The sequence below is a fragment of the Labrus bergylta genome, chromosome 20, assembly GCF_963930695.1.
Source record: "Labrus bergylta chromosome 20, fLabBer1.1, whole genome shotgun sequence".
Lineage (NCBI taxonomy): Eukaryota > Metazoa > Chordata > Actinopteri > Labriformes > Labridae > Labrus > Labrus bergylta.
Genome location: NC_089214.1, coordinates 17521831 through 17537324, shown reverse-complemented (window position 1 = coordinate 17537324; position 15494 = coordinate 17521831).

Here is a 15494-nt window from a genome sequence, read left to right as displayed (position 1 = left end):
ACTCGGAAGAAGAGGGGTGGACGGGTTGATGGAGTTACACTTACTAAGACTAAAGTGTTGGAGGGATTGAACGTGATCGCCTTAAAGATAATATACACTAATCAGCCATGACATAATGACTCCTGACAGCTAAAGTGAACACCATTGATTATCTCTTTACAACAGCACCCGTCAGTAGGTGGGATATGTTAGGCAGCAAGTGAACATTTTGTCCTCAAAGTTGATGTGTTGGAAGCAGCAAAAATGGGCCAAGGAAAGAATGTAAGCGACTTTGACAAGGGCCTAATTGTGATGGCTAGAAGACTGAGTCAGAGCATCTCCAAAACTGCAGCTCTTGTGGGGGCAGTTTGTGGTCTGCAGTAGTCAGGACTTACCAAAAGGTGGTCAAAGAAATGAAAACAGGTGAACCGGTGACATGGCCAGCCAAGACTCATGGATGCACGAGGGGAGCAAAGGCTGGCCCGTGTGGTCTGAATCAACAAAAGAGCTACTGGAGCTACAGATTACTGGAAATGTTCTTTCTGGTTCTGATAGAAAGGTGTCAGCAAACACTGTGCCTTGATGGGTCAGGGCTGTTTTGGCGTCAAAAGGGGGACCTACACAATATCAGGCAGTTTGTCATAATGTCATGGTTGATCGGCGTATACCATAACTCTAACCAGCTGAACATAAAGTAGTTCAAATTTGTTCCAGCTCAACCAGTTGCTGAGAGAAAGTCCTGCTTCCAAATGAACCAGTTTTAATGATGAAATCAAACATGCAGCTCATGTGAAATAATGCAATCAGAGCTGCTTATCCATTTCATTATTTCTTAAGCAGCGTTTTCATAATATCGAATCACGTCTTTAGCTGATGTAATGGATATGAATTCTTAATGAAGCCATTAAATATGAATGGAAGCCGGACACAAACATCACATGCTCCATCAGTATGTGACAGCACGTCACACTGAGTCTCCTCTGAGTGATTTTGAAGCTCTGCACCTCGGGTGCAGCGCTGTAAAAAAAAAAGGTGAAACTGTAATGTTTGTGATTAATTATTAGATTATGCAGAGGGTAATTAAAATATCAGTCAATATTTACTGGGCCATATGCCATGGGTGCTTCGCAGGCGCAGCTCTGCGGTGAATGTTAATATCCCGTACAGGGGGTGAAAGGCCCCTCTGGCAGGTATCTCCCTAATGCTCTTAACCATCTGTCGCCGCTCAGCCCACTTCCACACTCACACAATGTTTTGTTTATGATAACAGTGTTAATTCAACACAGGCTTAGGTGCAAAGTGGCACAGTTGAGCTTTAGCACCATTTATTCCACGGTATTTGCATTTGGCGGGGTGCCGGCCCAGCAGCACCTCCTCGTCCCCTCTCTTCCTCTCCTCTCCTCTCCTCCTCTCCTCCATCCTCACGGGATGACAAGCAGCAAACAATAAGAGTCCAAATAAGGCTTAGCTTATATTCTTCTGCACGCTGTGTTTCCTTTTTGTTCTCAGTTTCTATTTATGTGTGGATTATCACTGGATTCAGCATCACAATGGAGCTCTGCGTTAACTCCTCTCTTCTCCTCCTCTCCTTTACTGACTCATCTTCTCTTCTTGTTCCTCTCATCTCATCCCATGTCGTCCTCTGACTTTCCTCATCTCCTCTCCTGATCCTTTTCCTCCTTCTTAATTCTTTCGTCTACTTTACTTATATCTTCTCTACTCTTTCCTGTTTCCTCCTCCTTTCCTTTCCTGATTCCTTCTCTGTTCCTTTTCTTTCCTGTCCTCTGATCTTCTTTTCTCTCCGTATTCATCTCCTGTCATCATTCCTTTCCTTTTTAACTCCTTTTTCTCTCTTCTCCGCTTTCAATTCTTCTATGCTCTACTCGCATGATCTATATCTTCTCTGCATTCCTTTTCATATCCCTTTCTCATCTCCTCTCCTCTCTTTATTCCTCTCCTGCCCCCCTGTCCTGGTCCCTCCTCTTGTCTTCTTTATATTCTTCCCATCTCCTCATTCCTTTTGTGTTTCCTCCCTTTTCTCCTCTGTTTTTTCCACCTTTGTACACCTCTCTCCTCTCATCAGTTCTCCATCCTCTCCTCATTTCTTTCTTCTCTTCTCCCTGCACCTCAGCATTATTTTCTCTGATTTGTCTCCTCATTCACCTCTTCTCCTCTCCTCTCCTTTTCACATTTTTATCTTTGCCTCTCCTCTGTTCTCCCCTTTTCTTTCCTTATTCCTCTCCTTTCTTGATTTCTCTCGTTTCCTTATCTTCTTCCCTGATTCTTGACTCCTCTCCTCTCGTATGTTTTCCTACTCGTCTTCTACTCGTTCTTTCATCTCATCTGCTTTCACCTAGTCTCCTCACCTCTCCAAATTTCTTTCCTCTTCCCTCCTTTTTCTTTCCTCCACTCCCCCCCGCTTCCTTCCCTCTCCTCTCCTTCTTCAGGTAGGAAAAAAGTTCTAAGCTCCACACTTCCTGTCCAAAATCTAAGAAAGCCACTTCAAAGACTCTGGCCAGAGATGATTTATGGGAAACGAATTTCAGAAAGACGACTTTTTTTCTCTTTTCTGGTGCCCTGGGCTCTTAGTGGTAAGCTCTGCTTGTTAACCCAGATTTAGATCTCTACGCTGTTGGAGCCCATTAAAGCTGTGTGGATTTATATATAATGTGGCGCACAGCCACGCGCCTCAGGTCCCCTCGCTCTGAGTCTCAGCTCTGTCTGCCGTCCAATTCAGACCTGGACTGTCACTCTTAAGGCTGGATGGAGGCTCCGCTCCACCCGAGGCCCATCAGCTCTGTTAGACCACACAGTACAGGGTGAGCTCTACTAAAGTTCAGGTTTTATTACTCAGGTTTATGAGGAAATTAACCTTAAGATGGGGGAAAAAAAGAAGAAATTTAGAGGTAAGTTGTGGTCAGGGCTGCAACTGAGGTCTATTTTCTTTGACATAATGATCTTAAACTTGCAGCTTTTTCCAGAGCTATAAAATCCACCTCTGACTATGACGAACATTACTTTCATCTTGCCAGATTCTGACAAATACAAATTATTTTTTGGACAAAATGTTCTAATTTTGTGTCTGATTTAAAATCCTTACATAACCATCGCAAATGTTGAACAGAAACAGCACTTTCACGAGCTTTCTTCTTCCAAATATTGGAGTCCAATATTGGTCTTGTTAAAAAGAATTACATGCTGATGCCATTGTGATGTTCATTTTAAAAGACATATCTAAAAAACAGGCTGAAAGAGCGGAAACTTAAATTTTTTACAGGGTATCATGTCTTAACAAGTTCCTGCTTCGTTTCTTGGGCATTTTCCGAGATAGCGGTACACTTAAATGGAACCAATTACATGCAGGGAAATACATAAAGAACTTCATTATTCCAGTTATTAGTCATTCATGACTCATTCAAGTCGTTAACTTACTCTGCTTCTTGTTAAATTCTTTGTTCTCCTTTGGATACAAGCCGTATCTCTGCATGTTCAGTTGACCTGCTGTGCACCGAAGAGAAGGTTTTCTAGGTTATAGGCTGATACTTAATTGATTTAATTCACTGTAAGTGTAACAAACTGAGCACGCTTCCCTTTTATAATTAGTGCCAAATTAAACTGTCCTTCAGAGGAAATTTCAGTGGATTTATTTAGACCTCTTCAAAAACACTCAAGTATTAATGACAATGAAAAGTAGCTGCTGAGAAGACGTCGAAATGAAGTTGGAAATTTTGCAGAAAAACAAACGAGTAACACAAAGATGTCAAACTCAATCATGAACATATGTTAAATGCACTTTGGCTTGTGAGCGCTTTTCTAGTCTTCTGACTACTCAAAGTGCTTTTACACCCATTCACACCCATTCACACCCATTCACACTGATGGCAGAGGTTGTCCTCTGTGTCCATTAGTATTAACTAATCCCATTCATACACATTAACACGCCGCCAGCAGGAGCAATTTGGGGTTTCTGTGTCTTGCCCAAGGACATGTGTCCGAGACACCTGTCTGGAGGTCACGTTTTCAGGGTCAGGGCATGCTGGAGCTAATCCCAGCTGTCATTGGGCGAGAGGTCTGGTAAACTCTGGACAGGTAGCCAGTCAATCGCAGGAGTGACAATTGGAGGAAAATAATCATTCACACTCACTCCAACCGGCAATTTAGAGTCACCAATTTACCATGAGCTTGTGTTTGGTGTGTGGGAGAAAGCTGGAGTACCTGGAGGTAACCCACATACTGTATGGACAGAGAGAACATGCAAACCCCTGTCGGACCAACATTTCTAACCAGGAATCTTCTTGCTGTGAGGCGACCGCTCACCGCTGTAGCCCATGTTTAAGCCATTCAATCTTTAAACATCTCATGATGGTGAGACAGTGCTCACAGACGTCTTTTCAGGTGTTTTTTTTCTTCTTGCCACTACGATTCCGAGCAGTTGTTTCCCTATAGGATAGCTTGTTGCTCTTTAGCTTTTCTCTCGCTAATTCCTCCACTACTGTAGTCAAGCGCAGCAAAAACGTGTTCTTTCATATTTTACCTCGATGCTCCCTGCGCATGGAACTGCAATTTTGACTAACCAGACTTCTGTCCCATGAGGTGCAGATAGTCAACATATTACAAAGTGATGACATGCTTCTTTAGGGACTTCTAACATGACACTAACTCTCTTACTCTCTTACTCTCTGTGAGCTCGCCCTGCTTCCTCAGCACCTGGTCATGACGCCACCTATAACAGTTCTGAGCAGAGGCGGTTTGCAGCCACACAGGATGTGGAGGAGCTTTTCCTGCACTGTTTCAAACAGGCCACAGTTCTCTTCTGAGCCAAACCACCATGCCAGATTGGCTGGGCTTGTAAAGGTAGCACACATGGCCCTGATGAAAAACTCAACCTCATCTAAGCAACCTCTGATAGGATACATCTCTCACAGGCCTTGGGAGAATGCCATCTAAAAGCTGTGATTGATTTTCTGTTCAGGAGTCATTATTTTCCTTCTCTAAACAAACAATACTTTATCATTTAGTTAAATAAATGTCTGTTGAGTGTCTTTCTTTGCCAAATAAGAACACACTAGTGATTGAGCGAATGGGGTGATACAGCCCTTACATTTACAGTATACTTAAGTATCATCAGCTGAGTGCTGAGCAGCCATTAACTGAACACATCTAAGTGAAGTCCATCACCCAGCAGTACTTTATTCACTAGAATGACTTGATGGAAGCAGAGTACGGTTTCTTTCAGTCTCATCTTAACGCTCAATGTGGACATGGGCATCGCCATGGGCCATTGGGCCCCTCCACCACAGCCTCAGTCAACCCTGAGATAGTGGTATAACCACAACTCCAGTACACAAATGGTTTTCCCACCAGACCCCTAGTAAAGTAATTTTCTGTTCAAAGCGTGTGTGAACTGAAGTGAGAACACATTAGATACATTAAAAGTACATTGGTGACCTTTAAATCCTCTCATAGGACAGTTGCGATCTTTGTGCCTGTTATGAAACTGCTTCATTGTATCTTCCGTCACCAGTTCTTCAGTAACAATACTGAGGTTTTTGAGATAGTTGCTGTTAGTGCTTGGTTTGTGGTTTATGTTTTAGGAGCCTTCATCCTCTAAAAATAAGCATTTCCTCCTCGAAATGTGAGTGAAAGTTGAAAGCAGTATCCCTGGGTCACATCATCCCTCAGCTGTACTTCAAGATTCTGCCAATCACTGAATCAGTCAAAAGTATCTTAGCCTTTCAGTGGAGCTCCCCTACGACGCACTTCACCATTAGGTGTCACTCTGTGTTTGTGTGTGTGTACTTCCGAGTGTGCATCACACTTCAAATCGAAGCCTTTGGACCAGAGTCAAGAGACTGCCCTCCCACCGCCACCTGGCATCATTAGAGGCTCTGATCCTCTAATCAACAGCAACAAACACCCTTCCTCCCTCCTCAATCCAGAGGCCCAGCCCCGGGCCCGGCCGCCTGCTGTTGAGAGAGGACTGGAGGATGGTTTTGGGGGAGTGGGGGTGAGGGTGAGGGTGCTACTAACCAGGTGGGTGATGATGAGAGCAGACCCTGCAGACAGCATGCTGAGTGGCGGAGGAAGCATTTAGAGAAGATTTAGAGAATTGTGCTGCTGTTCCACTCACGTACGAGACACTTGTGCTTGTTTTTCCGTTCCCCATGCTCACTGCAGGAGTTATTTTCTGCCCGACCAGCCAGAGGTGGATTTTTGGATTTTGTAAAGCAGGAAGGGGTTGCTTGTGTCATCTAGCAAACATGTGCGGGTCAGAACATAAATGAGTTGACATCAAACGTTTTCGTTGTGTGTTCGCAGGGAAAAGAGGAGGGTCAGGTGTATAATTGTAGATGTACAGGGATCCAAACAAAAACTCAAAAAGCCGTAACCAAGAAGAGAGAGTGACTCAGCCTCGGGACTCGCTGTTGAGCTCTCCAAAACCCAAAGCTGAGGTGGAAAAAAAAAAAAAACACTGCTTCTCTCTTTAGTTCAACTCCAAATGGGATGTGTGTTATCCCGCTCCAACTGCTCGCTCCGAGTGCAAAGAGTGATGAAGAGACAACATGAAAACTCTGGGGCTCCTGACAGCACATTTCCATCACTGTTATGGCACAGTTCACCCTCAGGTAACACACATCCCCCCCTGACACACACACATATGTACACACATCAGCACACCTAGACGCTAACTGCAGGGAAAGCTGCAGCCTGCAAACATCTGGCTGCTGTCTGAATCATAATTAATGGTTAATAAAGAAGGCTAATGAGGCTAATAACTTCGGTTTTCAAAAGCTAAATGAAATTAGTCGGAGAGGAGAAGAGAATCAACAGCGTCTGGTTTACTGATGGACAGATAAAATATTTGACCTGGACCTGTCCTAGAGAGATGATTACCTGGACAGCAGACTATTTCTGTTAAAAATAAACCCCTACAGACAGAAACGAGACTGCGGCTGTAAAGTTGAACAAAGTTGAAGGTGGAGTTAACTGTTCTGAGTTTCTGCAAAAAGCTTTATATGTAGCATATTGTACTGTTAACAATGACTTTTTAGTCCTGCAGCGAGCATCATTTTAGAGATGGTGATGTCTGTCATTCAATCACCCGGTCCACGACTTTTGTTCAGTTCGAAATATTCAACAATGATTAGATCGATCGTCATTATTTTTACAGACATTAATAATCCACAAAAATCCTACCGACCGTGGTGATCCTCCGTCTTTTCCCTCCAGCTCCATAGTGAGGTTTACTTTTTTGGTTTTCTCTTGAAATGTTTCAATAACCAAATGACAGCATCCTTTTAGTCCCACGTTGAACAGTCTCAGTTGAACTTCTAGCAGATATAAGCTCGTTAGGACTGGGGACTAAAGCTTTTTTTTGTACATGCAACGCCACTGGACATTCAACAGATCTGCAAGTGAAGACACACTAATACAGAGTTTGTGTACTGTCTGATTGAGGTGATGCCTTAAAAGTGAATTGTCTGTATTAACATTGCATGAACTCATTTACACTGATTTTTCTAGAATAAAAAAGAGAGGGGAGGGGGTGGAGGGGTGAAAATGACAGACAGCATCATCATAGTACTGTACAGTACAAGTTGAGGAGAGGGATATGTCCGTCAAAAACTCATATGTAAACTCCTGCACTCTCCAGTCTAACTTGCAAACATATATTTATTAAAAACCTATCAGTACCAAACCTTCATCTGGCAAACAGTTTGAGGCAGGACTAATAGTAAGGGGCTACAAGCCTGCAGCCAATCATCATCATGACGTCAGCTTTGTATCAGTACTTTTTTTTTTTTAAGTGTTAAAGAAGATTAAGTGCATTAATTGCGCTAGGAACAGATAAAAATGTGTATCTGTAGCAGCCTGGACAGCCTGTAGCTCTGACCAGAGGGGAGCAGAACAAATTCTTCCAAGAGAGGATGGTCAGAGCTGGACAAACATGAAGGATTCAAGAGCTGCGCAGTGACTTCTCTTAACCAAACACTTCATTTCACCACACCAGTGTGTACACTCATCAAAGATCATATTCGTCTTCTATAGCTATGAAATGGTGCTCTGAGTTCTGTGTGCTTCATAATCCTCTGAGCTAACATTTCCTTACTCGTCCTCTTACACTGCCTCTGACTTTCCATCACTTGGCACAAAAACACAAATTCCTCATCATTGCACATCTTCTCCCACATAAATGATTACCTTTGCAGTCAACCTAGCCAGACAGCGGAAAGAAAACATCACATGTTGTGATTTGGATGTACATAAAAGAGCAAAATATTCCATTACAAATAGTATGGTACATTAAAATGTCAATGTACTGTAGCTGCCAATTAAGTGCTCACATTATAACAGTTTTTCAGTCTTCAATGCATCATGTTTTAATTAGATTAATAATCATGGAGAACCTGATCATAATGACTCTCTAGACACTTCATCAGAGTATTGACTGTTAAAGGAGAAATACATAACGCTGACAAGTAGCGTTTCAAATTGGAACTGCAGTCCAAATTCAAAACATTGGAGGGAGCGGTCTCCCCCCGCCCCCTCCTCCCTAGAGTCGAGGCACACTCAGATTTCCATGTCACAGACAATGAATCTTCCATGTTTAGCTCTGTATCGCTTTTTCACAAGCATCTCCAATATTCATCCTAGTTTTACCAGCTCATGGAGCTTAATGAAACACGCAGAGACCCTTTACAATCAGTTCTATCTGAACCAGTTTGCTTTCACACTTCCATTGCTGCAACACCTGTTGGTTTGCCTTTAGCCTAGCAAACCAAGGGGCATCCTAAACAACGATGTGGGGGTGCCTTAAAACCGCCTCCCCCTTCAGGTGAAAAAAAACAAAAAAACAAACATTCAGGACTGGAACCTAAACTTAGAAGGATGATATGCTGGGTGCTGCATTGTTGTCAGAGAAGTTTCCTTAATGTCTGATGATGATGAATAAGTTAGGTCATTTTATAATTTACTTCAGTAGATATCTTATTTAAAATATCAAATGACATCTCTCCTTTTTTTTCCGTTTACCCACCCATTGCATTCTTTTGAAGACACTCAGAAACTCTAATTAAAACCTGATTGTGTCCACTCCCCTGTTGTCCTCAGTGACCTCCTGCTCTGACCACACCTCAGATCTGCTCCGTGTGTTCAGCTCCGCTTGCTGCAGTACCCGCTCTGTTGTGTTCCCTGTTTATGTGGCCGTCTCACAGCCTGATCACTGAATGTGATTTATCCTCTAAACCTGCAGCCAGAACACATAAATATATATTTAAAACCTGTAAACTCCCACCATCCATTAAAATGATTCAAGTCCCTATTTTGGTTAGCTGTGCCCTCCCACCACAACTGGCTTTGATTTGTCGGCGCAAACCAGAAGCAGGTGATGTTCCTCGCTCTCTTCCAGGGTTGCTTTAGTTCAAAACCGAGGACTGACTAAATCTGATGAGCTCTGCCAAGAAGCTGAAACCCACTCAGGTCTTGGTCAGGACGTGCAGACATACCTGGACTTTCAAAGGAGAATAGATGCCTCTCAGAGCCATCACTCTTCTGTCTCTCGAGCTAAATGTTACAGCCCACAGTTGTTTTATTACCACCTTGTAAGCACTAATTCAGCCAGAGACTCAAAATGATGCAAGCCAAAGCAATCGGCTGAGTGTGGGTCGCTTTCATCGCATTTCCATTTAGCAGAGAGCTGTGATCCTGCGCTGTCAGCTTAAAAAAGCTCAGCAGGGGAGGCACAGGAGAAATATTGGGATGGAGACACAAAGAAACCTACTTAGCTTTGAACAGTTCTAAAAGTTCTCAACAAGAGTTGTTAATTTGCTCCTAAACCCTAAGATTCCTTACAATAATAATAACACAACTACAGGTAACATTTTGTGCCATTAAATCTGAATAGTTAGAATGATTTGACCACAGTCAGAGAATCTTTAAAGGCACTTGTCATTTAAAACGTCACATATCTATATTTTTCAGCAAACAGTGCATCTACACGGCTTATATTTGATGTGAAAGATGTCCAAGTAATGACAAACTTAAAGTCTGTTATCAGCAATCTCTGCAGTTCTTCTTAGCTCAATGCAATGACTGAAAATAAAAGTAGATGTAGATAATGTTACAGCCCACACTGTTTGGTGTGCTACCATTTCTTGACATGGTCTTTCTTTCTTTCTTTTTTGTGGCCTAAGGTGACAATACTTTTCCCAAGAGGTCAAGTTCAGTGTCTAAAATTCGCTTACCACCACCCACCTGTGACTGGAAGCAGCCACAGCCTTTGTAAGGCGCAGTGTAAAGCCTTACTGTGACTGACAACAGTGAGTTATACAGTATATTCACCAATAGAAATAACAAAGACACTTTAACGTTTTATTTTATGAGGCTGTAAACACGTTTATGTCTTGCTGTTAAGTTGGATATTTTAACTTGGGGTAGTAAAATGACTTGACTCACTTTGACAGACTCAAGTGGCCACTCGAAGAACTGCATGTTTAGGCACTTAAATTGTCCATATTATTCCATACAGATGGCTGCTTCTATTGCAGCTCATTGTTATGTTGTTCTTTTGTGTGTCTTTTAACCAAGCAACAACCTCCGGGGTTGTTAAATGAAGTCAACGCCAAAGTGCAAAAGTCCTCCATTGTCCACTTGATGTTTGGTTTTGACTTTATTAAGACTTAGCGTTGTGCATAATTGAGAGAGTGGCTGAGGTTTTAACTGTTAGCTAGGCTAAAAGCCGGCCTCAGCTCCTCCTCTTTGCCTCTGTCGAAGTTGACTGAAAGTCAGTTCGAGACAGTATTTCCTATAATTAATGAGCCCAAACTCCTCTTCAGAAACAAATGGATGGTGTCACTGAGAAACTGTCTATTTGAACTCACCAAACAGCTGCTCAGAAATATATCAGATATTAAAGTAAGCATCCAAATCTAGAAGATTTAAAGAACCTTTTTAATAATCACAATCATATGATGTTACTTCATTAAAAGTTTGGATTGAGAATGTAGTTTTCACAGGGATGTACGACAGGAAAAACATTTTTGCTTTGAATGGAGACACACCTTTAAAAGTGTCTGATTTTTCAATGTATGAGTATAACTTTATAAATGTTTTATACCAATCATCATCCTGTATGCTATTTAAATAAATTTTTGGAAACATCTGACACATATACACCTACAAACAGCTTATCAGACAACCTATATTTAAGGCAGAGTAAATTTAATTCCTGAATCATGTCCGGAGGCGATCTTTAGTGTGAGCTGCTCACCTTGTATTTTAAGTCAGTCTAAACCGAGGCATCCTGTTTCACAGGAAGGTGTCGCTCGCAAATCATCCTGGATTGCAGGAACCAGGAATCTGGCCAGTATCAACATCCAACCATACAGATACATTTTCTAAAGCCTTTACATCAGAGAGTTTTATCTGAACTTATTTTTTAATTAACTGTCAATGAATTTGTAGTTAGATGTGTCCCTGAGAGAAGATCTGGTGATGCGTCAGATACTGTAAATCCTTCGCTGCCACGTTATAAAGGGACTAAGTCACAGGGATACATTTACACAAACATGTCAGTCAGCAGAAGGACTGTTAAATCAAGGATGACAGAAAAAAAAACTCCTCCGGCGATAGAAGCAACAGCACACAAGGATTAACACAAGCATCACTCCAGTTGTGAAGCCTGTTCTCTACTTTATTGGTATTTTTAAGTCAGGATAAACCTGAGGAATGGAACAACCATTAAGACAAACAATGATTCTATTTTCTCTGGCAGAGAGCTGATTTTTTTTTCAGGGAGAAAGAGAAGAAGACGAGAAGAAAAAAGAGGGGAAAGAAAACAACTGCGGCTGCTCTTCTGGCAGGGCCGTGAGATGCGGTGGTGGTAGGGAGCCGAGAGCGCTGCTCGTGCCAGCACATCCACATGTCATCTCTGTTTAGACACACCTTGGAGAATGTGACCTCTTTCCAAGCCTGGCCTGGCAAGGGGTCCTCGGCAGAGAGAGGAAAAAGCAACCGGATTGTGGCTAACCCGCTCCAAAGAGAGCTGCCTCCCACCGTGTCCATGCATGCATATGTGTGCACATGACTCACTTCATGGACGGTATGTTTGCATTTGCGTGCAGGGTTGCAGATTAATGACGTGGGATCTGGCACGTACAGCACACACACTGGCTCTATTACTTTATCATAAACCATTCGTGGGCCATGACAAGGGGTCGCATTCTATATTAGCTCAAAAAAACCCTTTCCTTCTGCCAAATTAGACTTATTTTTCAGCAATTATGATGCGTGTTTGAGCACAAGGGTGACATAAGTGAACACACCCTCACCAGTGGTAGAATTCTTCAGGGGGAACCATGTCAGAAATTACTCATCCCAAAAGTGGATTTGAGATGGCAGTTCTGCAACAAGGGGGGTCATCCATGATGTCCTGAGGGGGGGGGGGGGGGGGTGAGCAGACGGACAGGCAAAAAGGCATCACCTGTGTCTGGGGATTAGCAGGCCCGCCAACCACACAAAGTACACACACAGCAGAATCCTCCTCCCTGCCCACCGTTTGGCCTCCGGCAGTGAGGGATAACTGAATTACAGTAGCAGAAAAAAAAAAGCTAATCTCACTTCCTCTGTGGGGGTCGCATGTGTGTGCTCTTGTATGGCCGTCTGTGGGGCGTTGTGAGTGTTTGTTCGAGAGGCCATGTGCATTCGTTCAGGCTCAGCATGGATTTTGGAAAGCATGTAATCCTGACAGAGAGAGTGTGTGTGTTTACTAGACGGAGCTGAAGGCTCACATCCAACCGTCCTGAAGGGAGCAGAAGGTGAGGAGTAGAGGTGAGCAGCACGCAATCCTCGGTGTGTGTGTGTGTGTGTGTGTGTGTGTGTGTGTGTGTGTGTGTGTGTGTGTGTGTGTATGTGTATAGCAGCTTGTTTACCATTTCTAGGAATTTGACAACTTGTTAATGCACACATATTGCTGAAACTCAACTTGACGTGTCGTCATCCAACAGAGGGCGAAGCATTTTGTATAGCATCCCCTTGGAAATCCAAGGAACAGACGTAAACAGGCAATCCATAAAATAAATGAATAAAAAAGAAAGACAATTCTGATGTTTACTCTCATTTTAAACAGATTTTGTTGCACATACTGTACAGTTGTTTTGCTTCATGCACTGTTTACTAGCAAACACTGCTCAAGTGGCCATGGGAACAGCGAATTGTTTGCAACAAAATGTCACAGTTCATCGATATAAAGCCGGTGATTGAAAGAAGTGACAATAGCTGCTTGGTATGAAAACGTTAAGCTCATGTAGAATCGCCTAAACCTTCAGTTATTCTCATGACCAGCAGAGGACGACTCCATTGGTTGTAATAAAGGAGTCCATGCTCTAGAAGGAGCTCAGGAGTTCTTTGACTCAATCATTTTCGAGTAGCCTTCAATACAGCATGATGTTCATTTTGTAAATAATGGTGCCATTTGGGGCGGCTGTGGCTCTCAATGAGAGGGTTAGTGGTTTGTTGACACTGAACCCTACATTTTGTCAGTGGTATAGCCAGCAGTGTGTGAATGGGATTGGTTAATAATGAGGGGAACTTAATATAGCATGAATGTGGTGTGAATGTGACATGTAGTGAAAAAGCACCGGAGTTATCAGAAGACTAGAAAAGGGCTATACTGTAAGTAAGTACAGAGTACTACTCTTTCAGACAGGGAGGAGCACAAACAGTTGATGAACCTGCAAATCCAGAAAGACCACCAATTGTCTCATAGTCTTGATTAAAAAAAGAAAACATGGATGGAAACAACAGAGCCCTTCCATCTCACAATCATCTAGGCCGAATTATAAATATTAAATATTATGTGATCTTGTTTTGTTGTCATAAAGCATGTTCCTGAAATGTCTTTTTAATGTTAGTCCATTGCATGTTACTGCTCTGTAAAACAATAAATCTAATTATTTCGATAATGAAACTAAAAGGGTCATGTGTTCGGCCTGTGCTTTACCCTGGGCTGGGTCTGTGGTTCCTCTGGTTTCACATCAGAGCAAAAATTATGTCTGGAAGTGTTTCATTAAAGCAGCAGCAAACAGCGGTTATAAGATGATTAAAAAAAGGTACTTCAGCACCGATACGATGCCATTATTGCAGCGATAAGTTGCATTTTGGAGCTCTAACAAACAGAAGACCTTTCATCACCTCCTCAGCCTCACCTTGGAGCCTGAACAGCACAGTGTTCCTGCTCCCCATCTGCTTCAGCAGCACGTCAGACCCGGCTGACTGGGTTAGGCTGGAGCCCAGGTTGTCATCCAAACTTTGAAGAAACCTAACATGAGTTTGTGTGTGGTGTTCCTCCACAGTTTACTGCAGTCATAATAGGGGTTCAGCTTGTGATGTGGCAGTGATACAGAGGTAGAACACGTCAGCGTTTTCCCACACTGAGAACTGGGTTGTGTGTTTGTCTACGAGTGTGTGTGTTTACATCTGTGTGAACATTGCGAGCCGTGATGTTTGCTGCTAAATGTCAGCAGCTGGCGGATCATGGACGTGAGTGAACGGCACTGAGCTCCCTCCTGCATGCCAAACAGTTTGGTTGGCAGAGATACAGTTGGCCGCCGAGTTGACCATCTGACTTCTGGAATGTTCCGATACGATGAGATGAGGGTTAAACACTGAAAACTGAGCAGAAATCTGATTACAGCTGCGGGAAAGCCTGTTATCAGGTTATTTCACAATTTAAAAACACATTACCACAAATGTCTATTGTCACTCTGGACCGAGAAAAATCTTACTAGTCTCATTTAGACAAACCTAAGGGATTTTTTTTATTGCACTGGCCTCTATTTTTTACTAATAATAAGCAACTTGTGCCTTGTTTTTTGCTTTTAATAATTTGAAATAAGAAGTTTATATGGCCTTGTCAGGTGACTTTGGCTTACAAGGTTAATGAGATATTGTGGACTAGAAATTAGACAAATGGTAATTGTTATGCCCTTGGCCACATCCTCATCATGCCCCCTGTGTTCTTGTGCTTCCCCATCTGTCTGTCTGTTCCTGTCTGCCTGTTCCTGTCTGTCTGTTCCTGTCTGTCTGTGTAGCAGGCGTGGCTCATCCCTCTCTAGTCCTGCGTCCTCGTTACCTGATCAAGCCTCTAAACCTCCTCCTCCTTGCTGCACACCTGCTTCCCATTCACCATTAAGCCTGCAGAGTTTAAAAACCCTGGTCTTTCATCCACACTTCACTAACAGTGAAAGTTCTCTTGAAAAGTTTCGCAGAAGTGTAAAACTTGTCGTACAGGTTGAGTTTATCAAGCTCTTAATTAGTGATTTTATGCATCTATGGAGTAAACCACATTTGGAGGGGACTCATAATGTATGCATCACTTCACACTGAAGAAAGTTCAAGATGGACTGAAATAATGACATATGTCTGTTCACCATAAAATAACCTAAACATGACTCCTGTCTGTCGTGTTAATGTTCTGTCCTTTCCTGTTAAATCTACAATTTTCCTGACTACCATAA